The sequence below is a fragment of the Varroa jacobsoni genome, unplaced genomic scaffold, assembly GCF_002532875.2.
Source record: "Varroa jacobsoni isolate VJ856 unplaced genomic scaffold, vjacob_1.0 scaffold_227, whole genome shotgun sequence".
In the NCBI taxonomy this organism is placed as follows: Eukaryota; Metazoa; Arthropoda; class Arachnida; order Mesostigmata; family Varroidae; genus Varroa; species Varroa jacobsoni.
In genome coordinates, this window is record NW_019213129.1 from 187,027 (window position 1) to 213,659 (window position 26,633).

General features: G+C 43.2%; 1 long non-coding RNA gene across 1 annotated transcript in view; it reads right to left on the reverse strand.

Moving 5' to 3' along the window:
- LOC147753792 (uncharacterized) overlaps positions 1 to 17,965 on the reverse strand; it is a 29,816-nt gene extending 11,851 nt beyond the window's left edge. Inside the window, exon 1 of the long non-coding RNA XR_015316088.1 lies at positions 17,883 to 17,965. This is a non-coding gene — a long non-coding RNA (uncharacterized LOC147753792). The remainder of the gene's footprint in view (positions 1 to 17,882) is intronic.
- Between the last annotated feature and the right edge of the window lie 8,668 nt (positions 17,966 to 26,633).

Below are 26,633 nucleotides of genomic sequence, written 5' to 3' on the forward strand. Positions count from 1 at the left end.
AATTCAGGCCTTTGAAGCGGCCTGAATCGGCATTTTACAGATTTTAGCAATTCAAGACATATCGCTGTTTTGATAGTTCTCTTTGTAGTTTAACGTGTTAAAAATATTCAGTCATTGCATGTTGTGGGCATCTTGCCTGGTATGTGCCGGGTGCTGTCTATTGAAGGAGATACAGTGATCGCCCTATACAGAGGACAGGCGAAAGTCCTTGAACTCTAAAGGAGAACGGATGCTGGGAGTCATGAATCAATTGAAGCATGTAATAACCGAGTTGGCACGGAAAACATAGAGTTTCTAAAGTTTAGCTTTAGCGAAACTATGAAGACAAGTGTATTCACAACCCATGGAAAAGGTGCGTGTGATCCTCGAAGCGAAGTTTGAGTATCCCTGTCAATCAACGGCAGTTGAACATTTTACGGAAGCCATCAATTTTTGAAGAAAACGGATCGACGCTGCACTTTTTTCCATGGTTTACGAATGAATTGTTTTCCCGGATTTCTGTGGTAGGGTCTGCCGCCCCGTGCAGTAACAAATACGGAATTCAGTCTCAGAAAATTAATCCACAGTTCAACTGAACGATTAGCTAAGCAAAATACGAGATACGGTGTATAGCTACGGTTCTAATCAGTTTTTGTTAATTACACAGATACGACTCACGGGCTGAGCTGCGGAATGAGTTGGCTTTTGAGGTGCGCTTCCAGTCAGCCTATTGTTTTCTGTGATACAAATAAGGCAGGCTTTTCGCATCGTTAAGATGAACGACTACGCTAAGTTATACATAAAGGTAATCACCAACTAGAACTTTACGGCATGTTAGCTCGCTGCGACGCTGAAAGAACGGCCACGGGCATAGCAGCTGACGGCTAAACCAGATGCCGTTTCGGTATTGGTCCGATGATTGCTATTCATCACAGGGCCAATAGAGCCTACGCATTCAGTGTACGGGCACATTTTGATGTAGGTACAGTTGTCTTTGCTTGCCTGCCCAGTTTTAAAGACATCGCTCGCTTAAGTGCCGCCCAACAAATCGATCTCATCAAACGTTGGATCTGTTCTCCTTTTGTCCTGTTTCCTGAGGAAAAGACAATAAATAAAGTGAATAAAAATAGTTGTGTGATAAGCTTCTGTTGTCGTTGCTGCTCTTTGCTTTGCTAAACGAACATCGGCCGTTAAACAGCGGTCACAACTAACACCTTCACCTACGGTAACACGCGTATGATACCAATTGATATAAACGCGTTGGTGCCGACGCCGTACTGTCACAGTCCCTCCCGCCGTACCACAATTTATCAAGCATATGTATTTATTGCCAGAATTAGCCGTTGGCATTTATTCAGTACCCATCGACGCTCGTTCCATCTGTGTGTCTACGATCACGTCCTTTTCACTAGTATACGATACACTATTATTTAGTTTATCAGTTAGCGAGTAACTCGTCGATTCGGCATCAACTTCCGCGCGGGTACCTCCGCATTTCTCTCTTCAGAATGCCGTATGCTGGTGCCGGTTGGGTAATGGCCACGGTGACAGTTGCGGTAGTCCCGTGGTAGTACGCCGGTATTGTTGCAGTTATGTTCGCCTTGACAATGTGGACGCTCTGGCTGGCCACAAAGAGCCTCCGTTCTTTGGATCTCTCCACGGGCCATTTGCCCTGAAGCTGTTAGTGCCGCCATCGGCGGCCGGCTGTCGGCTAAAACTCGCGCGCGCGGAAAATCGCCCAGGAACACACTACTCGGGTCGAAGTGGCGGACGACTGGACGGACGCGCGTAGATGCGAATTTACAGACGACGATGACGGCGTCTAGGGCTCATATTGGTGCTGCTGCTGCCGCCACTGCTGCCGTAGCAATGGATGAGACCACAATAGTTTCATTGGACGTATCAGCTCTATCGTCTGTTTAAAGCACGCGCGCCAAGAAAAGGACAAAGTGTAGAATGTCGATTGGCAGCTTCTTCTAATGACGATTTCGATAAGAAGTTGGGAGACGAGGCGAACATACAATTCAAGAACAGCAAATAAAAGCGAACAGGTTTGGAATTGAAAGTTGTTCTAGATAAGCCGGACGAGTTGGTGGATAAACTCGATAAGAGCAAGAACTTCGAGCTGAGAAATTTAACATAACGACGCTTAATTAAGGTGCCTTTGTTCTGAGAATAAACAGGTTCATAGGATAATTATTGCGTCCTATTTTAACGGTATTGTCCTAATAAAAAAAGAAAAAAAAAACGATAAAATAATAATAGTATACGCTTGGGCTCTACCAGTGCCAAACGTACTAGCGCATGTATTATTTACGTGCAAAGTACACTATGCCCAAGCGTGAACATCAAGTCTCACAAGCGTATGTTAAGTGTCGTTATCATATGTCTGGCATTAATTAAAGATTAGCAGCTAATTTCAACTAAAGTTAAAGTTCAGACCGTCGCCTAGCATTTGAGCGATTTGTCTGCAAGAGGTACGATAAAGCGTGCCCTACGCACAGAGTCGAACAAAATCGTCTGCAGGTGACGTGTAGTACATAAATATTATAGACGAATCCGACTTCTAAAATATGCACAACTGCTGATACCAGAATACACGTACAGCCGAATAGAAAATCGACCAGCTTCTCGTAGATTCATCGCATTACGTTACATTACTCAAGCACCTCCCTGTGGAGCCGTACAGCCTCACATATCGACAGGAGTGCAACAATCTCTTTTCTATAAGCAGGCCGAATGATACGTGACAACGATCTCAACGGCAAATTATTTCTTATGTTATATAGATTTCTCCGTGTGTCTCAGCGTTACTCGCACGTACACTGAGCGCTGGTGAGGGCGCACCTAGTCACCAGCGCGATGATCGGACGGACACGTCTCATTACCGTCAGCAACAGCGTAGAATGACACTATCCCAAACAGGTAAACACTCTCCGCTCGGTCAATCGCACCCAGTCACCGTCCTCCTTACCTACTGGCAGCGTAAATGCAATAACAACAACAACGCCAGCGGCGGCGCTAACATCGCCATTGTTCACGTCCTGCAGCGCTTGACAACGGAGCTGTCACCGAACAATGCCGTCACCGGCTGTAGGACCACCGCTGCACAAATTCTGCTGGACTGCTGCAGCCGCTACCGAAGTTGGAGCTCGTAGCCAAGATCACATATTCTCTCTTTCGACCGATGTCTGATCAGCATCTCGTCGAAGCAACGCTGCTAGCGGGTCGCGTCACGCGAACTCGCTTGGAATACGTGCGTACTAACGAAAACATGATAGCTCAAATAAGGACAGGAACGGAAAATGATATCTGTAATCGAATGGAGTACAGCAACAGGAACAGGGGCATCGGCCACAATGGTTGAGTGATGAGTGTGTAAATTTTGCGGTTGTTGCCGGCGGTGTTTTCGCAAATGCTGCCACTGGGCGCCACATAGCGGCATGTCGCGTGTCGCGCTGCTGATCGTGCTGAAGGCAATCAAAGTTCCCATGAAAGGCCATGTGTAGTCATTAGAGAGGAAAGTCGAACAGTAGCAAACGTCCCGTCAACCAAATATCCATTTGCCTAAGTCACTTGTTGGTTAATTACTAAAGATGCCCAGTTAGTTATGGGCTTATGCACAGTAATCGAACAGCCCAACGTAACGTAGCGCAGTAATAGTGCAGACGCCACCATCGTCTAAGGCTGTACCGAAAGGACCAAAGCGATAAGCGTCAGCAATAATAAACGGGTAAATTAAAAAAACGGGGTGGGTCGACCGTCTCTAATAATACATCATTGTTATGGGTCATAGTGGAGAAATAGAGGGAAGCCGTATCTAGCTAACAGATAGAGATAAAACCAGGCACGATGTAATACATATGATGATGTGTTACATCGTACCTGGTGCATCACGTACTGTAGGGCAGTACTTAGTTGATGACAGGTTATATGGCGTAACTGACGAGATTAGCAGCGATATCTGATATAGCTGATGGAATTGTCCGAAAGTACATAGAAGTCTTCGACAGTACAGCATCGGATGGCCAACCAGATTTGTTTGCTGGGATTTGTGGTTAAAATTAAAGGAAAAAAAGTTTGACATTATTTATCATTTTTCTTTTTAACCCAGCTTTTAAATCGCTATTGATTGCTGAACATATACGCGCAATTTCGTAATTTTTAAGCAAATGTGTTTGTTATGAGTATAATATGGGAAAATAAAGCCATTTGCACCAGTCTGCATCACTGGTCAATCAGTGTATATGTAGAGAAGCGATCTAGGCGGTACTATAGAGGTGCTACGTTTTCTGTATTGGTTTGTTGTGCGCAAAAGCATCTTGATCCCACATACAAAGTATTGATTTATTTTCTTTATTTTCCTAGGTAGTGTATTACTGTATTGCATATGCTGGCCCTGGCAACTCATAAATTAGCGATCTGAGATTGTCTCGGCTAAAGGTTCACGCAGTAATTCAGGTCAGTTGTCATCAGGAGGACACAAAATTAATCTAATGCTTGCATAACCAATTGTCGTCTGATTCAGGAAACAATGAATACAAAAACTCTTATTTAATACACTGTACCTTCGAAGCTGACTGCACGCTCGTCGTCTAACATCGGTAAGAATGGCAAAATTTGACGCATTTTACAATTAAGAGAATATTCTAAATTTACGAATATCTGTGCATCACTGTATAGAGTTTAAAGCGGTAATGAAAAAAACAGGAAGTGTCTATGTAAAAAACGTTCTTTAACGGTACAAGTTGTCAGGCTAAACCTATCATCAATCCGCATTAGCACATCTATGGCCATATTGCTATCGATCATTATATTATCAATTATAGTTCTAATCGTTCCCGATCTCGCACAGTCTGTGCGTGCTCGACGACTAATAATGACCGCGTTTATTAAAGCTCAGAGCTGATCCTTCACACATGTGGGAAGTATGTCAGCGTTAAGGCAGCCAATGATCGACATGCTCGTTTGCCATGTAAATTCATGTAATAATAGGGTAAACAAGGCTGTCAAGGACAATTAAACCTTTTTGACTCTGTTACCGGCAGAGGTGCTGGAATCGAAATATTTATCATATTTACATAGTAGAAAACCAGCAGACACCCATAACGTATGTTTGTTCATGCAAAATAAACAAATAATTCATGGTCTTCGCTTGTTTCTCTACTAAGCATGAGTTTTGTATACGCGAACGTTGTTGTCTACTTCGAAGTCGTTCTATATAAACGACTTCGTCAGGTACGTTATTGTTTCTTGGTAACGCATTATGAATAACTTCATTGATTTGGAATATAATTAAATGGTTCGCTTTACTAAACGTCAATCTCGTTTGGTCGCTTTGTACGCCAACTGTTGTCCGACAGGCGGATAGACGAGTAACCGGCACAGGTCTGATTATTTCAAGTCGCCTTTCGTAAGGAAGATAACTCCGACCAAAGAACGGCTTAAAAATTCGACACACCCAGCCTTAGTCACCTGTTTACAGATTGACGTCTACTCGAGTGCTTTTTGGTGTTCATGCATATAGTTTAGCGATCAAGATTCACCATAGACAGCATGCCTGATCGAATTTTATAATTAAAACTACCGCGAGCTGCTAACAAATAATATAACTCATTTTTTCAGATAAAGTTTCCGCATCAAATCCCAGCTCGCGAAACTTTTAGAAGCTATGTTTAGGTTGGCTATAACTTTGTTAAGACGAGTAAATTCGGGTGGAATAATCACTGGTTTTCCATGGTGCAAGGCTAGGGTTTTAATAAACAGTCGCTAAACGACGTCGCTACCATTAGAAGAGGACGTCGGAACAGACATCCGTCAATGATAATAAAGCCGCATGCTCTAATGGTAGTTCTCAATACGGTTGAGCTTTAGGTTCTCTTTTGATGTTTGTATAAAAAAATGTTTATCACATAGGCTAGCTACATTAAGTACCGTAATTAAGTTTAAAAAAAGCTTACTTTATTCTAAAAATACCGATCGGCATTGCTTGTATGATATGACATATCAACTTATATAGTTAAAATCGAGAAAAAAGAGCAGATGTTCTATTTAGATTAGGACAAGGGTTATCTCTGCGATGCTCCCTTTACCGATGATACAGAAATCTCTAGTGACTCAAATGGAGCATACAGCCACTCTCACTGCGAGCTTTGCTATTTTTTCCACTCGCATAATATGTTGTAGAACTTAAACGAAAAGGACCTTTATATATGTACCTTAGTTCACAACCGCTCCAACCCGTGTCATGTGTCCACCATCTGTATATAGTAGGTATTCAAAGCTGACTTTATATTTGGCAGGGATCTCAACTTTCTGTGCCCGAATCGTCGTTGCCGATTATGCTTTCCAGTAGGGGTCTGCGCCGTCCACCGTCTGATTTCAGGTTCTCATTATTGTTATTCATCCTCGATACTCGCGACATCATCATGGTTGGCCTTTAGCGCCTAGGCTGGTATTGACTCAATGATGGAGAATTGAAGGGGTACGTTGTGCTAGGGTTGGAAATACGAATCGAAGACTACGGGACCTTCAAAGGTGCCACAAAGCTGCAGACATCAATAGCGGACGATGGCTGGAGCGGTGAACGCAGACATAGTAACACACCGGCACAATGTCGTGGTGACGTTATCGCAGTCAGCGTCGTTGAAACCAATCGAAGGTAGCTAATCAAAAAATCATTCAATGGTTCACAGAGTAATATGTGTGGAATGCTCTAGACAACGTCTAACGATATGCCGCCGGCTATTTTCTATCGGTCAGTTTCCTATACAAAAATATAGCGTCAAAGGTAACAATGACCATCATTAATAGATTCATTTGGGTGGTCAGTGTGTATCAATGCTATAAGAAAAAGATGACTGTTTCGTTAACCGGCCAATAAGGATCCGGGTTGGACAGCTGTTAACCGTTAAGACATTTCGTTGAAATGATTATGTAGTATAACAGCGGCACAATATAAAAAAAAAATGCTAAATATTCGCAAAAGTGGATGCGCTGGGGATATGCCTATTCAGACAAAGCAGAAGCAAGAATAGCTAATACAAATTGTGTAAATAACATATAAAACTTTGTTTCGCCGTCTTAAGTCTAACTATACGTATACGGAAATCAAAAATTACAACTTCTACCTCGTACCCATAACATAGTACTTACGAAATTACTCGTCTCTATTGTACGTTCCCCTTGAATTGGCTCGATATCAAAGGATCTTCATTTTCCGCGTTGTGCTTTATACTGCACGGTGCAAACGTGCAAGCTGGCACTGCCTTTAAGCGTTCAATGATACATGCCGGCCTTTGTCTGCTGTCGACCCCGCTATTGAGAGAAAGTTCTCATAGTCTGTACGTATGCATTCTGCGTTATGCCGATTCTTGTTCAAAATGTAACTTTTACATCGTCGTAAGACGTCGTGGTCAGCCGCTCGTTTATTCTAGCTAACATTGTGATTCGCAATTAAAACTTTTGTCTATCTATATTCTAACAGTGCTTCATATCGTCCTATTAAGCCATGCATGATTTATTCGCTTGGATAGGAGGTTTCCTTTAAGCGTACGTCTACTAGCTTACATAGCCATTCAGGCCACAGGGCATTCAATTGTGCTTAGTAAGCGTGAGCCTTGTGTGCATCATGTTGTCCATGTAATGATCTAGTGCCAAAATAAAGCCACCATCGCAATAGCGAGAATCAAGGGCTAAATGGATCTATCCGAATTATATTATTTTACAGTCATTTATTATAAATACAAGTCGCGATTATACCATACGACTGCCTCAAGAACTATTTATTCAAGAATCTTATTTACTATATATATTGAGATTTATTATATATTCAAGAGTCCTCTAACCGAATTGCCTTCAGCAGCAATACTGTCGTCAACGAGACTTGTGCCAGAAGTGTTTAGATGTTTGGGAAGTTGTTACAGTTAACAGTTAGAGCTGTATAATGAACGATGGCTTCATGGACAATTACAGTTAAGTTAAAAAATGTCAAGCTAGCTCGACCGGTATCCATATTTTTTTATGGTTAAATCAGTCGCGCAGATGTCAACGGTACTATTAATTAGATCCTTGTGCGATAGTTAGTTCGGGTTGCACATGATTGGAACGCGATTTATCGTCTACCCCGTACAATCGAATCCTGACCGTTCTCCAATACGGCACCCACCTGTACCTTTGTTTCAACCCTCAATGAATGAGCAGGACCCACGTGTTTACGAATCACACGTCAGCGCACTACCCCTGCACTCTTCTTCGTCCGGCAGAAGAAGAGTCTATCAGCAACTGTTTTCACTGTCGCCATGGCAAAGGACTCTGACGCTGTCGCAGATGATGATCGTTCATCATAAAATGTAGCTAAGTGCCACTTCTAGCCTGCGAACAGCATTTGTGGTCAATAGGCGTCTGTTATTGCAGCAGTTTGTCGTTTGATGGTACCGGACGATAGCAAGAGTGCTACGGCCTCTCAAGAGGTTTGGCGAATCTATCTCCTACACCATCATTTCTGCCAGATAGCAAGCAGTAGCTATTGCAGTGAGTCGCATACGTTAGCTTCATTTGTGTATGCGTCCTGGCCGTATCCGTCTCACTGCGTTTCTATCTGTGTGCGTGTTCAAACCCAAGTGGCGCGCGAACCGTGTGCAAGCAGAATCCAGTCAGACCGCAGTGCGGAGCTGTCCGCAAATGTAGGTCAGCGGAACACAGCATAAATAGCGGGAGCAGCAACAAAGAAGTTTCGGTGCACGCGCATAGCAACAATGAAAACGACGCTCAGTGCTCCCGTAAACGATTGTTCATTCGACGTTTTACTATATATATATACATATACTAAACCGGGATCCACGGCTGGTATCTTCCTTTTGAGAACCTTCCATTCCACTACATCCTAGCATCTTCCTAGTACCCCTTTCAACGGCAGCAGCAATAACTACGCTTTCGAGCAATATCTGACGACTGCTTTTTTTCGCTACGGCAAAACGTCCGAACTGTGGTTAGCCACTGAGATTTTGCTGGAATTCTGCAGCAGTAGAGTGGTCGCATTGTGTGTAGAACTGCTCAAACACAGGGTTCCAGCATGCCGCTATCAGCACTAGAACGCTGACGTCGTCCTCGTTACGTCTGGCGTCCCATAGTAGAAACAGGAGTTATTGGAATAGTAGGATGCCCGCAAAAAGACCAATGTAGCGTCGAACACCCTCCGTTTTCTGCAATAATACAGCGCGCTTGCGTTTACGGTCCTTGTCGTGTTATTTGAAGCCGTTATTGATGGTACTGTTACCAACAACGGCCTTCCTAGGACAAAGGCGAATCCCACAGCAGTAGACCGACGCACATACTACCTTGATCTAGGCAGACAGCACGCTCGAATCAACAAACTACGCTATGATAACGGAGTCGTAACCGCAGCGTACAGCGAAGGTTCAGCGAGTGGTAATAAACCATCGCCATTACGGTACGGGACGTATCAATGGGCCACAGAAGTGGGGATGGCCAGAGATGTCCACCTGTCTCCTCTCTCCTTTTCTGCGATGATGCAGTATAAGAAAGATTTTTGAGCTTCGCTTGAAGTGTCGGTCCACTGAACGGGCGAGCAGGGCTACGGCGTTTGATTCCCTCAATGGAACCATCGTTTTTTGAGAAGTACAACGACAGCAGAAAGGATTGGCTAACATGGCTGCGTGGAGCGCTGATCGCCGACGAAGCGAACTGGTAAATTCCTCCTGCAGAACAACCCGCTTGTCTGGGGCAAAACGAGACAGCTTCAACAGAAGCAGCGATCGGCTAACTGGCAGAATTAACAAAGCAACGACTAAGCGAGCAGACGATCTAGGTCGTCGACGACGACGACGACGACGACGACGACGACGACTATGATGATACGAAAATCATGCCAGTGATGATCGGTTAGCGTCGTCTTTTTCGACGCGGAAGTCCGCGTTGTCATTGTGAAAATCTTAATACAAGTGGTCGTCATTGGTAAGTCGTCATTATGACGAAATATTAGGACTACTGCTGTGATCTGTTTACTCTTCGTCTGCTCCTTTTAGCTCAAGACAACGTATAATGATAACGGTTATGTTAAAGGCAGCCTTTAGATCTTCGCTTCTGCTGGTAATTAGTTGTTCGTTGTTCGATGTTTACCACATTGCACATTGAAGGCTAGGTACGTTGCTGTGCCACGAGACGTAGTTCACTCAATTAGTGGACTTGTTACTTATAAAGAATCAGGATGCGATGAGACAAAGTCGCTTGTTCATCTCTTGACACCACAATTGCAACCTCTTGTATACTGACCTATGTGAATCAATTGGGAACTCATAACAGATACAATTTTATAGTAGAAAAAAGATAATTTGAGATCCTTCATTTCAGAATGGGAAAGCTAACAATAAACGGTACTATATTGCATAGCCCTGAGCCCTGGTTTCAACGTAAAGGTTGTGCGGATACATAAAGAAAAGTTCACGGATATAAAACGTCGGCCAAAAGTTAAACCGACCGATGTGTCAGTAGGCAGATCGTACTATTGCTTTAGTTAGATTGTCCGTAAAGGTCTGCATATGTACTTCTATAGACCGGTTTTAAACACTGACTGAAAGATGTTACTGTTTCAGCATATCTATTGTAAATACCCAAACTCCTAGCGATTGTTCAGTTTAAAGAGGAATACCGAAAAAAAAAAAGAGAATACACTAGCAGCGGCAGTAACTCCACAGAATCAACCCTACAGAAACGAGAAAAGTTTTTAATCGGCAGGATCGTTACCAAAAAATGATATAAGCAAGCTCACCCTTGTCGTTGACATACTTATTTAACATCCAGGTCAGCTCATCATCGTAGACCTTGGCAACAGCCTTCAGAGTTCGACTCTGCCACAGGGTTTGCCACGGCTGTCGTAGCAGTCATAGTGCCGATGACAGAGTGCAGTGGAGTGTCCCTGACCAACAGGTTAGATCCTACGTGTTTTCGCGTCTCGGCCTGCGTCGCTGACAGCGCCGTCGTTACTGACACAACTAATATGCATCGTGCTGGTAAGCACCAATTTCAGTTTCAAAGGGTTCGTTTAAGAAATATAAAGTTGCCGAGCTAGAATCGTAACGTTCATCTGTATCCAGACTGTCGGTAAGCATAGCTTCTATTACCGTTAACGATAACTGAATTGTATGTGCGGGATATTTACCGAACAGTAACGTTCGTCCTATACTACTGTTCTGCACAAAATACAGTATCAGGATGATATTATGCCAAAAATCCCTATAGCGTATCTATGTGTTCCTGTGACGCTATACACGCCTAGAAACTCGAAAATTCTTAAGTATGTTCATCAAGCCAATATCAGCATAGTTATTGTGTATTGTTTTTTTCTTCGACAACTTCAATGCCCTTTCCATTGTCAGGGTATTGGTTTAGCAGCAGATCGCGAACGGTAGAAATGATACAGTGGTAGGACGTCATTGGTTATTAATATGAGCAAAAAATCTAATGCAAATGCCATATCTAGACAGGTAGTCACCAAGAGTTCATGCGCAAAGCAACTAAATCTGCTGAATGACGCTTAATTCCAGACTCATAAGTGTGGCGTTCCGCATGCAACGGTTTGCATGCCAGATACGGGACAGTTCAGAATCACACATCGTTTCAGAATTTTGTTAGCCTCTGAACTCTAACCGTACAGCGTTTATAGCGCCTTACACAAAATTCGAGAACGACAGCTGAAGCCATTTGTGTCAAATGGACTTCGCTATATTAACTGGTCCATCTGATCGTTGTCCTAGAACTCGGAACCCTTCTACAAGGCAGACGAAGTCCTCTAGAGCTCGTCTGTATTATTGTTCGTTCGACCCTCAAACAGGTAACTCATAAAACACAAACGAACAATATCTCATAAATCTGTTGATAGTTGCAGTCGACTCGACGCTGGCCCGCTAGACGACCCGTTTACAAAACGTCGCGTCATCATGTTCGCGCCTCGGGCACACTACGGAAAAAATAGTCGATAAATAACGGATAATGCAACAACGGCCAGCAGTTTATTTACAATTAACGTTCCGTACATTAGAGCCGCCCCCGTGGCCACCACTACTAACGACGAGAGACTAAAGCACGCTATAGCACAGAACAAGTGAGCGGTTGATGAGTTTCTCGGAAGGTAACATCGTTTTCTCCATTTGATTTCTTCTCTTCGGTAAAAAGCAAGGACGGTGACCACGGGCACGATGAACAAAAGCGCCGTCGTCATTGTAATACTGGGCCGTTCGGTTACGTTAGGTGTCCTCACTCAGTCTATCTGATAGCAACGTTGTTTCGGTTAACAGAAATAACCCACAACAGCCACAACGTAGTGCGTTGGGACTGCTGCTGTTATTGTTGTTAGCAATAATAATAGTTAGCACTGATACTTGTTCTCTCCTTTCATTAGATTTAACTTTAGATGCTGATTGACTCTTCATAGTTATCCAGACCCATCATACGTGTAATTAAATATAGCAAACAAATAAACAGTATCTCCTTCGTGCTTTATATCGTATGGACTATTTCTATCTATTTTCAAGTAACACAATAGCTTTACTATTTCGCTTTTCCAGATGGACTTGCAAGATATAAACATGTCTATATAGAACCGTTAAAACAAACGTTGGACGTATTTTGTTTGCATTAGAATGAACTAATGACTTTATTGACTGAAGCTGTCACGGTCCTAGTTGACCTGGGAGCTACAGCGGCCTTTGTGGGCTTTTAAAGGCCTATGGACGTAAATATATAATAGGGCCTATTGAAAGTCAGCTTTGGAAGATCCTTGACAAGAAAATCCTATCTAAATTAAAAGAAAAAATCGTCAGGCAAGAAATTGAGAAATGGGTAGAATTTTGCGCACGTGTTTTACAATATGGACCTATCGCTCGTTACGGTGTGCGTATACTGTGCCATAAAATATAATGATTTCTGAATGAACCATCTTAACTTGTTATTCTAAGCATTGATCAGCCCAGTTAACGCTCAGTCAACATCAGCGAACCCAATAGACAACGCGTTTTAAAAAGACCCAATTTGCTGAGAATCTCGATAAATACTCTCTCCAAAGTTTAATGACAGACCACTGGCCAACTAGCGTTTATTAGATTACGTAACACGAAGCACTGCAACCATCGAGGTTAGCCAATTTTTTTATTCGATCCTTCTCTCTCCTTCTCTCTCTCGGTCGCCCTATATATATATATATATATATATATATTTTTTTTTTTTTTTTTTTTTCTTTTTTGACTTCTGTTAAGAACTACTTCACTAAATTTAATAGTTGAATGGTTTCAAGTCGAGAGTGAAGGTTTGTCTTTTAATAAATAGAATCATACTATCTTTTTGCCCATTTTAGGGTTAGTCATGACAATATATAATTCTATGCGAGCTCAAAATTCGAAAGTTAGTGGGTAATACAGCTTTTTCATGCCTCTTGACAAAACATGAAGTTGATTTCTCGACTGAGTGCCGCAAAAACTATTGTGAACGATAACTCTCGAGCCATCGAGAGAAAGTTCTGTCTTTCTTCAGTTGATGCAAACGCTGTATACATATAGTCAGTGTATATAAACCTTTATCCAGATTTTGTTTCGAGGACATCTCAAAGGTCTTTAACCTTATAAGTTCGTTCTGAAACTAGAATATGACAGGGTTCTTCTATCGTTCCCATGGCTGACATTGTACCAATGGTAAATGAGTGAACACCCTCAACGTGACCATAGAACATGCCAGTACAGTTGGACTGAATGCAATCTGTTTCGTGTTGTAAATCTTGTCGAACGGGACTGTTCCGCTTATAACCAATACCATCTTATATATATACATATATATATCTATAAAGTGGCAGGCGTTAACTGATTGTGGTGACACGCCGTCGATGCTTCAAGGTTTAAAACTTAGATTACACAAACGCATATTTTGATTTTCTTTGCTGCACGGACGGCCTTAGAAAATCAAGATCTTGTTATGGCCACACATCACGCCATGCTAAATGAATCTCAAGAGGCATTTTCAAGGTTGTATCTTTTTTTCATACATTTTCCCTTAATCCTGATCTATTTTACTAGAACGAGCATAAAATGTACATTCAAATTTTCGATTTTTTTCCAGCTGTTCGTATAGACTTTTCTATGAGTTACCGACTTTACCCTCGTAACTGCCAAACATTGGTGGTCCCTTGGCCCGGTCAAGGGGCAGCCTGATTAGCGTAGAACAGTGCGTTCAACATACGGTCAGCCGTTTCAGCCGAACTATACTAGCCAGCTCCCGCCTTACTAGGTACAATGGCCTTGTTTCCTGAACGTTGCTATGATGCATTGGTCTAATTGGGCATTAAGCGCGTGAGACCCGCCCGCCAAAATCTTCTGCTACTTATTACAGCGCGTGAGCACTGACTTGGGCTTTGATCGTATCAAAGGCAAGTAAAGCGAACTTCTAAGCCGTTGCCCCTCTAAACGGCACTTCATGTAAAAGTTGATGAATCCCAAGGCATCAACTGTTCATGCTACGTTAAACTGGCCTAGCCGGCAAATACATTAGAGTACCGGCAAATATACTAGGATTACCACGCAACTATAACTGGATGTGTCCATATAGCGTACATCAAAGATTCGAGTTAGCTCTGCTGAATGCTAATTTAGTTGAATTAGGTCGCCTAACCCCACGTAGCATGGCAACACCTAAAAGGAATACATAGATGGTATGTACAAGCTTGCAGCAGATGAATGTAGTATCTAAATATGACTCGTTTTTGCATACAAGGACTCAGCAGAAGTGATGCCCAGCTAGCATTTGTAGGAGAGTTTTATTATAACGCCATGCTAATATCCCAATGAAAAGCATAATCCCAGATTTTTTTACAGATTTCTTACAAACCCTTGAAAGCGCTAAACCGACGAAAGGTCTACTTCAAAAATCCAGTGTTAACCAAAAAACGGTAACGAATCTTTAAATCATAGCGTTGACTTCATAGTAGCTTATGTAGATGAAGCCGCCCCCAATATTAAGTACATTAGTCTCTCTTACTCATCACATGATTCAACCTTTTTTACCTATTAGTCTCGATCTGTCTATAGCGCCTTTCTTATCGTTGTTGCTCACAGACAGTCATGCTCACTTCCAGCGTGTCAAAAAATGACGCGACTGGACCGTTGGTCAAACAGCCCGACTACAAAAGTTTTTTTCGTTCCGATCTTCCAAAACTGGCGGTATCTTCGACTTCTTCCGCTTCGTATTCGTATCTGGCCGCACCGTCCTTTCTTCCAGGCTGTTCAAACCAGGTTGTTGCAACGCATGCTTGGTAAGTATAAGCCAATAATGGCCTTTGTGATTCGATGCCACTATCCGCGCTACTGCTAATCCCCAGGAAGACTGTCCTACCAACACTAGTAAATAGGTGATAATGGCACCGCTATGGATAATACATTAAGGTAGTAGTAGTAGAACTGTCATTATTCGAATCTCGCGCGCACTGCAAGATATGGTAGGAAACGTCAGATCTCAGATTGCTCGATCCTAGCCAAAATGAAGAACGAGAAGAGTGCCTTAGGAGAAATGGTTCGACTGTTAACGCTAATTAGCACAGAGAAAAGGCACCTGCTGTTATACGAACTCCATTGATTAGCGAACGGCACCGATGAGATAGACGCAGCTCGGTCTGTCTCCGGCCAGTGCTAAGCGCACGATTTCTAGCAAAAGACTCTGACCGACCGACTGACTAGGTGTAGGAATAAAGGTAGCGAGAGAGTGACTCAGAAAATTTAATGGATATGAATCATTGTGCTCTTGCTATAACCACATGTGTTACGGAACAAGGACATTAGAATCAGCCACTAACACCGGCTTAAGTCGCATGGATGATATCAGCGATTGGTTTTGCTGACGAAAAATTCGACGAGTGGATATCAGTAAATAGCACTCAATACTTAAGGGGAATACTTAGATAACTAACCCGGCTAAAAGATCCGGGTACGGATATCGTCATTGACAAATGGTAGCAGTGACAGGTTATGTTTCAATTGTAAGTCAAATGAGGAGACTCTGCGCACACTGTCGGAATTCGTGTTTCAATGTTCAGAAAATGGCTGGATAGTGACGTTTCGGGTAGATACATTTCTGGGCATACAAGGGAATGTTACTACAATCGAGAAGCAGTTGGGTGTAGGACCGAGACGAAAAATACATACCTAAATAAAGTTTTGTTTGCGATGTCGACGATTCGGGATTAAGGCCTGAACGAAGCTCATAACATTACCTAATTCGCCTGACATTTGAACTTCTCAATTCTCTAGGTACTAGAACAATACATATAAACAATTGAAAATTTTGCTCTACACACTCGATGTCGTAAATGGGCGAGTTTTAATTTCCAACCGTAGTTGTCAAATCGTTTTGTAGTAGACACCCAACAGCTCTAAGGTACAGAAAGGTCGTCCAAACGATAGCTCAATAGAACGCAAACCACAGATACAACCAATGCCGTTTGACGGTTACAGGGGAACCATCATTTCACTCTGTAAGCCTTTATGTAAAAGAAGGTTAGAAGTTATTATTGAATCCGATCCGAGGTATTTGGTACGCGCCCCATTTGATCGGACGATACAGCTATATGTGCGAGAGTGTTAATGGACCTCCTAAAGCTGAAGTCATCGAATGGAAAGTTAGGCAGAGGCTGCCGACGACAACGATATACCTTGGACCAATGGCTTGCCAAGCAGAACTGAACGCGGTATTGACAGAGAGGGTATAGCTCGCACATCTTAAGCTGTAGATTTTGCATGACCACGCACTAAAATCCGTAACCCCGCAATAGATTTATATGTTAATAATCGATAGATATTTGCTTCATATAGCAGACTGACCGTTACATATAATAATTATCCACACGGTTCAGTTTAAACATTCAGTGGGCGAACAAACTGTAGTCTGTTTCATATTCAGCAAATAGATGGTGCGAAATACAGTAAACAAACTTCGAATACTAAATTATTCAATCTGTCCATTTACCGTTGGCGTCCAGACGCGTTCGCAATTATTTCTATTTGAAACGTTTTAAATTAAGTAGTATTTCAGGTGCGGACTAGAAATGTGTCGGTTTTCTATCATACTTTTCCATCAGAACCCGCTATCACTTTGAGTAACAGCCTAAACTTTATATTAGAAGGCCATTTACTTCGTAGTCCATCCTTGTAGAGCCGATAAATGTAAGCCTGAAAAAAGGACAGCGAGTGGCGCTTCATACGGCATCCGTATGCGACAATCGACTGCGTAGAAGTCCGTAAACGCTTGTCGCTCTATACAGCAGGTGTCTTCCGATAGGTAGAATGCCACGCAAACCATCTTACCTTTGATCGAAAATGGCAGATAATGCTACAACGCTCTATCAAACTGTTCCGCTCGTTAGCTACCGCTCGACTGGCGACCAATGACCACGTAGATTTGCCGTGTTAAAATGGGGCAACAATGTCAACAGCAGCCAAATTGGGCCGACATCATCCACATTCGGCACAAGCGCGGTCTGGCGCTTCCATCGCGGACCATACATTACTATATGTTCAAGTATCTGTAACCGTGTGACGTATCCCATTTGTCCATTTTCCGTTGAACTAAATCAACTGTGTGTCAAAATTATTCAAGAGTATCTTCGCATACGAAGTGTTATAGTGTTTATTCACGTGTTTTTCATTAGCACTGATTATCCACCAGTTGATACACATAAGCCGAACCCTGCTGCATGCACGCTTCCCCCAACGCCCCAGTTGCTCAATGATTTTTTTGTACGAAACAAATATCAAACCAAAAAAACTTGCGAGGACGTTACAGTGTGAAGACGCCAGCAAGTTAGAGCTGAATACATGTATATATATGTCCTGTCGTCAAGCGTAACTCACCATTCGTGACCTAACTTAACGCTGCGTCACCACGTCCTATATTCAGGCAGAGTTCTTAATTTGTATATTCGTCTTGCTTCTACTAATCAAATACACCAATGTTAATAATTAACAACTAGAACTCTGTCAGAATATGGTGAACTGGCAGGAGGAGGGTATCGTAAATATACCCTGAGCAGCACCGATAATTGTTGCCAACCGCTAACTGCTGACGGGCATGGTCCCAGTGACTGAGTATCATTTCAGCGATCCTCACAGACTAAGCTACTTTACCGCCATTCATGCAAGCGTATTCAAGTGGACAATTTTCTAGCAGTCAATACATATATAGAAGATCGCTGTGCGGCACCATACTACTAAATACCTTCGATAAAATAAACTTGGTGCTTTCGAGTCTTCACTATTGTAATCTCGTCATAACTTTATGCGTTTTTGGCGTTGTCTTACTTTTGCCTATGGCTACTCGCAACGGGCCGATTGATCGCCGTCATGCCTATCGGAAAATTTCAAATAGCCGTTTTTTTTTCATTTTTGTCGCTCAAGCGACTAGCTGGGCCGCTTTACTTTAGCGCGTATCGTAACGCGCGTTTTTTTACATGAAATGAGAGATATTGCATGTTTATTGTTAAATAAGCTGCTCTAGGCTGGAGAGGGCGTTCTCTAGTGCTTCTTGCAAAAGGACCTTGTGTTATGTACAAACAGAAGAGCCTTGAACTGCAACATCTGTCATAGTAGACATGGTTCTACGCGGCCACGCGTGCGTTTTGTTTTTGGCCTAATTCTTAACTCTGATAAAGACTAAACATGATGTATACGACTTCATGTTACCTAACTTCGTGTCGGTTTCATTGCAGAGATCACACACAGCGTATAGTCACGCGCGAGTACTTGCCCTATGCAAGAGAGAACACGCTTACTAGTAAACATTAAATGGAATATGGGAGAAGCCAAGTTAATTTAGGCAGTCCCTATTTGGATGTGTTTCGACCGGCAGAGAGCCCTCTGCCGTTCGACTCAAAGCTTTTTACTATTTAATGAAATACTACTACCATATATAGGTAACATTATTGCTCTGGTCAACGAAATGCACTACGAACGCGTTCAAGTCCCTACGTTACACGATGTATGCAAATCTGCTAGGATGTTACACATCTGCCCGTAAAAGCCTCATTGTCCTATTTCGCCGTTTCAAATCCTTTCTCAGGCTTCGAAGGACATGTTTGTAGACCGGTTCCTGTTATAACAGTTTGTTTTAACATTTAGACAGCAGTCAATGTATAGGTACCTAAGCGAGATTTGTCTACGCCGGGGACTATATGTATAAATAAATAGAATGTAACATAAACTATCATTTCTGCTCTGACTGTAGTGATCGTTTAATAGAGTTACCGGCCTTTCAGCATAGGCTGTCAGTACACTAACTGCGTAAAAATCATTCTATATATATAATTAAAATGCCTTACATGATATGTATAGCGCTACCTTTTTGTTTCAAAATTACTCTTAGGGTCCATAGACTACTGGACACAGTGGGTTATTAAACCACAGACTTCGGAAAATGTTCGGTGCTTTTTAATTTAACTGGTTTTTTTGGTCAATTGCAACTTGAATTTTTCCACTACTGCCAGGTATGTAAGTTCCTGTGATAATTAGTGGGTAACGTATTTGTTTGCTAATCTTAGGCAGAAAAAATGTGTGATCTAGGTTCGAATCCACAGGGCGTTCCAACAGACACGGTCTGTTGCGTGCTGGGAACCAGCTGTCTTATGGGATGCCTAAACGGTGATACCGGACGTTAAACTTAAAACACAGAGGTATAGGGGATACGCAGGGTACATCTTCATCCAAGCTTGTCTAAGTTTTTCATTACGGTAATACTATGCAGTTGCTACATTTGGTTAGAATTAAAGTTTGCCATCTGCCCCAGGATCCTGTCAAATGCATGCTAAAACAAATTCTTACACTAAATTGAAAAAAATTGGCACCAGCCACTATACTGGCAAAAAAATGACGATACTATGAATGGTCGAATGAATTCTTAGATTGAAACACCCCATCACACTATAACTTCTGGTAACTTACATGGTGTCCCGACGTATCATGTAGATCTACGCTCAGCTTCTCATTGCAATTATGTCGATCAATTGTGCTATTTGATTTACTTTACTGTTCCATACAAACTTCCCTGAAAGCTCAGTATCTTCCGACTTCATGTTTTCGGAAGTACCATTCATCTCATTAGCAGAAACATTATTTATTTTTCCATTCACAACTTTTCATATTCAACGAACATTTGATTGGCGCAATGTTTCGCTATAACTTCCCAGTACGCTTCCTTGACTGATGAAGCTCGTAAGTGTCCCTGGTTTATAGAAAAGTTGTCTATGAATATCTCCATTAATTTCAAGTATATATTTTAGGTAGGTGGATCTCCCTCGAGTATTCAGCAATATCGTCGTGTGTATCCGCTGCATTTTTCCACTTGCAATAGCATGTTAACTAGTCTTTCTTCAAAGATTAATCGTAAGCCATCTATTATTTACGAATAACTACATTTTGTATATTTGTTTTGGTTTCCAACCATAAAATTACTCTTTAAGCTATAATGTCAATCAAGATCAACAAAGGTCACGAACATTTTGGCACACAGATATTACGTTAAATCGTCTGATTGTTATCTGTTTTGTCGTCGTCGTCGCCGTCGTCGTCTTATTCGAGCCGAAAACTCCTAGACTTATGACTGAGATTGTTAAAATTGTTGTAAACGCTTACACGCATTTGTAGCAATAGGCGTGACGCGGTTACCTCGCCATTTTGTTGGATAGAGTTTCGCATTCAGACATCACGTAAATACGATGACTGCTACGAACAAATATGAAAGAAAATAGGTTTAGTAAGTCTTGTCTGAGCGCACTTAGAAAAATAGACCGAAATTGGCTATCAATTCAACGTATTTCTTGTTATATTGGTGTGGCCCAGCAGAATAATCGCTTTCGGCAAGACGCAACGTCAACGCCGAATACGAGCTGAACAAGATTTCCCACGACCATTTCCCCAATACGCGAACTATTCCCTTCCTTGTTTCTTCTTGCCTTTGCCCAGTCGTACTGCGTAAGACCATCGCCGGCACTATTCGTATATAGTGCCAATTTGGATTGCCTAGCTTACCAACGTCTATAATTCTTGTTGCCATAAACAATTATGGCGTATTCATTATTACTAATAGATGGTAGTTTCAGCGTCGAATAGATTTGAACAAACTGAGCTAAATCGAAGCATGGACAACAAACTAAATGGTCTGCTGTTCATGCTTTGATTGGTGTAGCGGGCCACTTGTTCGGCGCCGGCAGCGGGAGAACTTGACGCCAGTGGAACGCTGACAATGCGCGAACGAGCGTAATCGTTTCCTTCTGAACGTATCTCTATGACATTGCCAACGTTACCGTAACGGCTGGCCACGTGGCGCCTGCGCGAACAAAGCACCATATTGCCTCCGCTGGCTACTTCGCTGTTAGCGGCGATGGCAACGCCAACAGTCGGCGTAGAGGCTCACGCTCACACTTAGATATTCACAAAGACTTACGCCGGCAGCACAAGTATCTGTAACAACGTGAAGGAACGCAACGCGCATAGGCAGTGGTCCGTGGGTAAGAGCAAAATCCAAGAAAACGTGCAATGGCACAAGAAAGTGAAAAAAATTGCTCGAGTAACACTTCTCTGGCCACGGATTTTTCGGCTAAGATGGCTGCCAATGGTGTGCGTTGTGATAATCATGCTATCGGCGACAGGCAACACGGGGACGAATGGCTGCGACAACGCCGTCAGCACTAATTAATAGTTTCATTAGCGCTAGAAATAGCTTCAGCTCACGCTGTTGTCACTTGCGCCGCTCGAACTAGTACCGTACGAACAGGCGCTCACTGACGTCCACGCACGAAAAGATGTCGGTATAGTGACTGTGTATTGTTGTGCGCGGGTGTCTATGCGAGGGAGCATATGATGTTAGCCGTTATCATATCTGCTCATTCTGCCTCTGCTAATAGCGTTCGTCTACTATTGTCTGCGCCGTTGGCGGCACGATACGGGCGCGAGCGCCATGAATACAACGGCTACGAATGCTACGGTGCCAGCAGCAGCATAAACCACAACAATTTTAGCCGCCTGTTCAGTAGCAATTGAGTTTATTAATAGTCGTATAGCTCCTGCAGCCATTATCTAACTGTCTGGCCGACCACTGGCAAGTGGTTTGCCGTTGACGCACAGTCGATCGCAGGTTGTATTCGAGATTCGGTTGTAGTCAGCGGTACTGGTTGGTGCTGCAGCGGTGGTGAAGGAAGCGCCACCAGAGGATCGACCCCCATACAGATCGTAGCGTCACTGATGTGGCTTCGTGGCGCTAGTATCGCTGCTTCTGAGACTTTTGGCGCCGATGCTTCAATCGGTCATGATACCAGGTTGGGCTTTCGTGTAGCTCTAGCTGGCGACGCCACATGGTTGAAGAACTTCCTAGCTTGCTGAAAGGAAAAGTCGGACGCTGGAAGACTAACTGACAACCACTGCCGCCTCCCTCTATATCTTGTGTATTCCTCGGTATCTTTCTCCACGCGCGCGAAGAGTCCTGACTTGGGGCAGTAAAGGTATCGAGTGCCGAAACAGCACGTTGCATCGTACAAAGGCAACCGGAGACGAAGAAGAATCGCGGTCGTAACGTCAACTGCTATTGGCGATAATCGCTACAACTCACCAGTGCTACCGGTTTGAGATAGAATACGTTGCAAACAAACCGATGGACATGTCGTGCTTTAACGCCGACATTTGTCACCCGTTTCCAACTGTTGCCGCGGCCCCCACCGCCGTTGCTATAGTGATAAAACTGTACGCGCGTTTTGAGCTTGGGGACTCTTTACTCAGGGAGATGGCGATGACGGCGATGCAGAATTTACCCACGGTGACAACGATTTTGATGTCAGAAATCACGACGATAATTTGCGCTTAATAAAATAAATTATTAAACAGAACCTTGGAACATATATTATGGTAATTTACGATCAAATTGTACAGTAAGTCGCGGGTAGAGAGAATAGGTAACGCGAGTCAGTCAATACGCCCGTCATTGGCCGCAAGGTAGTCGCTTGCTTAAGTGCATAACAATATCGCAATAATACCAGTGACGTAAGTGTATTAATAATTAAGCCAGATACATGGAAACTTACCAATAAAGAAACGGAATGCATTAGAGTTAATTCAGTTAACGATGTCCACTCCTATTGCAACGGTATCACTGCTTAGTTCCCTCCCCTAGTAACCATACCGCAATGGTACATTTGATGACGCACTGCTGAACCATACGGTACGTTAGAGGGCCATTGATGTGAACTCTTTTGAAGCTGATGTATACATGTGTCATGCGTGATAATTATTTCACCAGATCTAGTCTTATCTTACCGTAACCGCCAGCGGCGTTAAGTGGGGTAAAGTATCGTTCCTGCTCAACCCCAGACAGGATCGACACTTTTTAACTGTTTACGCAAGACATCATCATTTCATTTACACAACTCAATAACAATGATAACTACAGAAACAGGCCGTTGTAGCGAAGAATACAGAGGTACGGAAACAACGCTAAAGGAGCAGATAGCTTGTAATAGATGGCTGCCAGTAAACCGCTTGAGTTCTTCGTACTTCTTAACGTTCTGCTTTCCGTTTACTGTGTAAGACAAAACGCTAATGAAACAAATCGAAGTAATAGGATCGCCCTGTTTTACCTTTGTCGTCCAAATTGCAATAACCTTACTTAGAATTGATCCTTTGCGAAAGCCTTTTGTTCCTATGGATGGGCCTGACAGTGCTGCCGTTTGTGCCGCTATTATCATCACTATTCCACACAATGGGGATACAATTATAATGTAAGAATTATTATAACAATTATAATTGAATAATCCGATCGTATCGAGCAGACTTCTACGGAGTGTCAGTAACATAACAGTTATAAGAAGAAGTTATACGAAGGATTATACACGAGGGTTCTAAATCTCATGGATCACGGTAGCATACGGTAGCGCCGAGTGAATTATCTGTATTCGTAAACACGAAAAATTCGCGTACGTTTTGCGTCTATGGGAGTATATGACCATGCCTTTTGAATTACATGGGCTCACGTCGACGTATGTACTTCAAAATGAGATATGAGTCTAACCACTGTTCAACTGATGATGGCAATAATGTGGATGACTTTTACGCTAATTCTAAAAACAAAATTTACATAAGTTCAATAAGTAAACGTACTAATATTTCGAATAAAGCATAAAATTACTTCGGTATACACAAGACTTAAGTTAACTCAACTGCTCACTGTGTTCGCATGCCTCGCTCAAAGCCGCATCTCTTTACCTCGTCGACGTACTACCATATGTAGCATGTTTTAATTCCTGCCACGGTAGAGCTAGACAAATTTTAGCAGAAACTCAAAATATCAGAGATTATGTATATCGTACTAGTGTGTGAGATTTTGTCGTTCCTCTGTGTCACAGCAAACTTGTTGTTCTTCAACCCCCATCAACTGTTAGCGCCCCAAGGTGACTGACCGCTCGCCAGGAGAGTCAACAGGCAACATTAGCGGGCAGCCAGAAAACGTGCGACGATAGCATCGATATCGGCACCGACCAAAAGAAAAGTGAGTCATTACCGTCCGGCTTCACATCGTAGCTGATAACTGCTGGAGAACCACTGCGTAAACATTTGCCGGGGCAGTACATTGTCATATTACACAATGCTCTTGAGTATTCTGCTAGCGACTAGCTGTTGGTATTGTAGCTGGAAGCAAGCAAATTCCACGACCAGGCGCTGCTACAGCAACGGCGGTATTCAAACGACGGTGGAGCGAACGTCCCCCACCATCATTGTAAAGCAGCGAGGCGTTTCATGACCGGGCCGCTACGGTGGGGAGTATGGAGGAGGCGACCGCGTCAGAGCAAGATGGCAGCAGACGTTCGCGCACCCGCGCGGATGCTGTCAGCATATGTGGCCCGGAGTAGCAACACGATGGCGAGAACTAGATGGCAACGTGGTGTACTGCCTGTGGACGCTGTGGCTGGTTCCACTTTGACGGCGATCACAACAATAGCGGTATACGTATGTAATGTGTAGATATATGCTATCTGACAAAAGCATATGGGGAGAGAGGCAATAGCAATCGATGTTGCTTTTGGAGTCCATTGCCATGGAAGGTTGTTCTCTATATGAGCTAGTGTCTTTTTCTCACTGCTTTCGGTACGATTCCATATCTACTCACTTGTTCTTCGTTGCTCGCCGCTGGCGGTTATAGAATTACTGAAACTATTAAAACTAGCATCAACTGTGCCGTTTATAACAAACGAGCTAGAGCTTCCGAAACGCATATGTACGTACCATTAGCGTGTGACTATTTGTATATGTGTATTGTTACTTTTGCTGTCTTTCTGACGCCGACGTTAAAGATGACTTTGATTTGTATAGCATAGCGTAGATAAACATGATAAGTTGGCGTGTTGGTATAACGAAGTCTCGTGTTGTGTAGGTGTAGACTCGTCTGTCTCCAAGGCCGTCGCCGCGTGCACTTCACTGAGCTGAATTCAGGTAAACTCGATGCAACCCAGTAGGCAACTTGCTCCCACCGCCTTTAATAAGTTAACTTCAAAACAGACGAGCAAACAACAACGGAACAAGAGAAAAAAGAGAGACCTTGCGAAATCCTTGCCGTCGAAGTCGTTTTTTTTGCACACGGCATAAGTCAACACAGGTGGTACTCATTATACAAACAACAGCCACAGACGACAGTGTTGGCAAAAACGGCGATCCCTGCAGCAGTAGCACGTGTGCCGGTGCCGCTGCCGCTGCCGTGGTCAAATCCGAGAACCGACGACCAATGAATGGTCTATGCAGGGAGCTGTAGCCCACGGAGAGCAAACGTATCCACTGCCGCCGGCACCGAAGCTTCGACTTGGAACAAGGGCAAGGGCGATCGTCCCATGTACGAGCAGCACCAAACCTGCGCTGCGTTGATACTGACGATGACAGCAAAATCGACAGTGAGTTTAAGAGGGGCTGCTGTCCGCCTAAACTGGTGCCGCTACTCATACTCTTGCTGCGGCTGCGTCCGCCTATCGACCCTTCATTGTCGCCACTGTCGAAGTTCCCGTTGTCAACTCCGTCATCGCCGGTGGAGATTCGGATCAAACTCAGTCCACGATTACGGCGTTCGTGAGAAGTATCGGCTGTTTCTGCTGTTGTCATCGCCGTTGATGCTAGGACTTGCGAGTGAGGCTCCTCCTAAGGAACGGTGGTTGGTGAAGCTGGATCAAACGCATAGTGAACGAGATACTGACAAGATGCCGACCGAGAAAAATGTTGATGATAACTAAGCGCGCAGGATTTTGGCCTGGCACACGCGTCCATAAGTGGGAACATCTGGGCAAACACGCTCAGCATGACCACTAACGTCTTTTGTCCTTTGTTAAGTTCTAAGAAATCTCAAAACGGTCCGAATTGCTTTAATCAGGCATTCGAAAGATTTATAACATATACACATTCCCTGTTTATAATACGTAGTACTGTGATCGTCAATATAGAAATTGGTGGTGAGCAGAACCTGAACGTCTATCTGTTATGCAATAGACATGTGAGAAGCCACAATGGGCGCGTAACGCACTGAAAACGCGTACTGCTTCAGACAATTTCGCTTAAGTGAGGTAATTAATTTCTGATAATGTAATG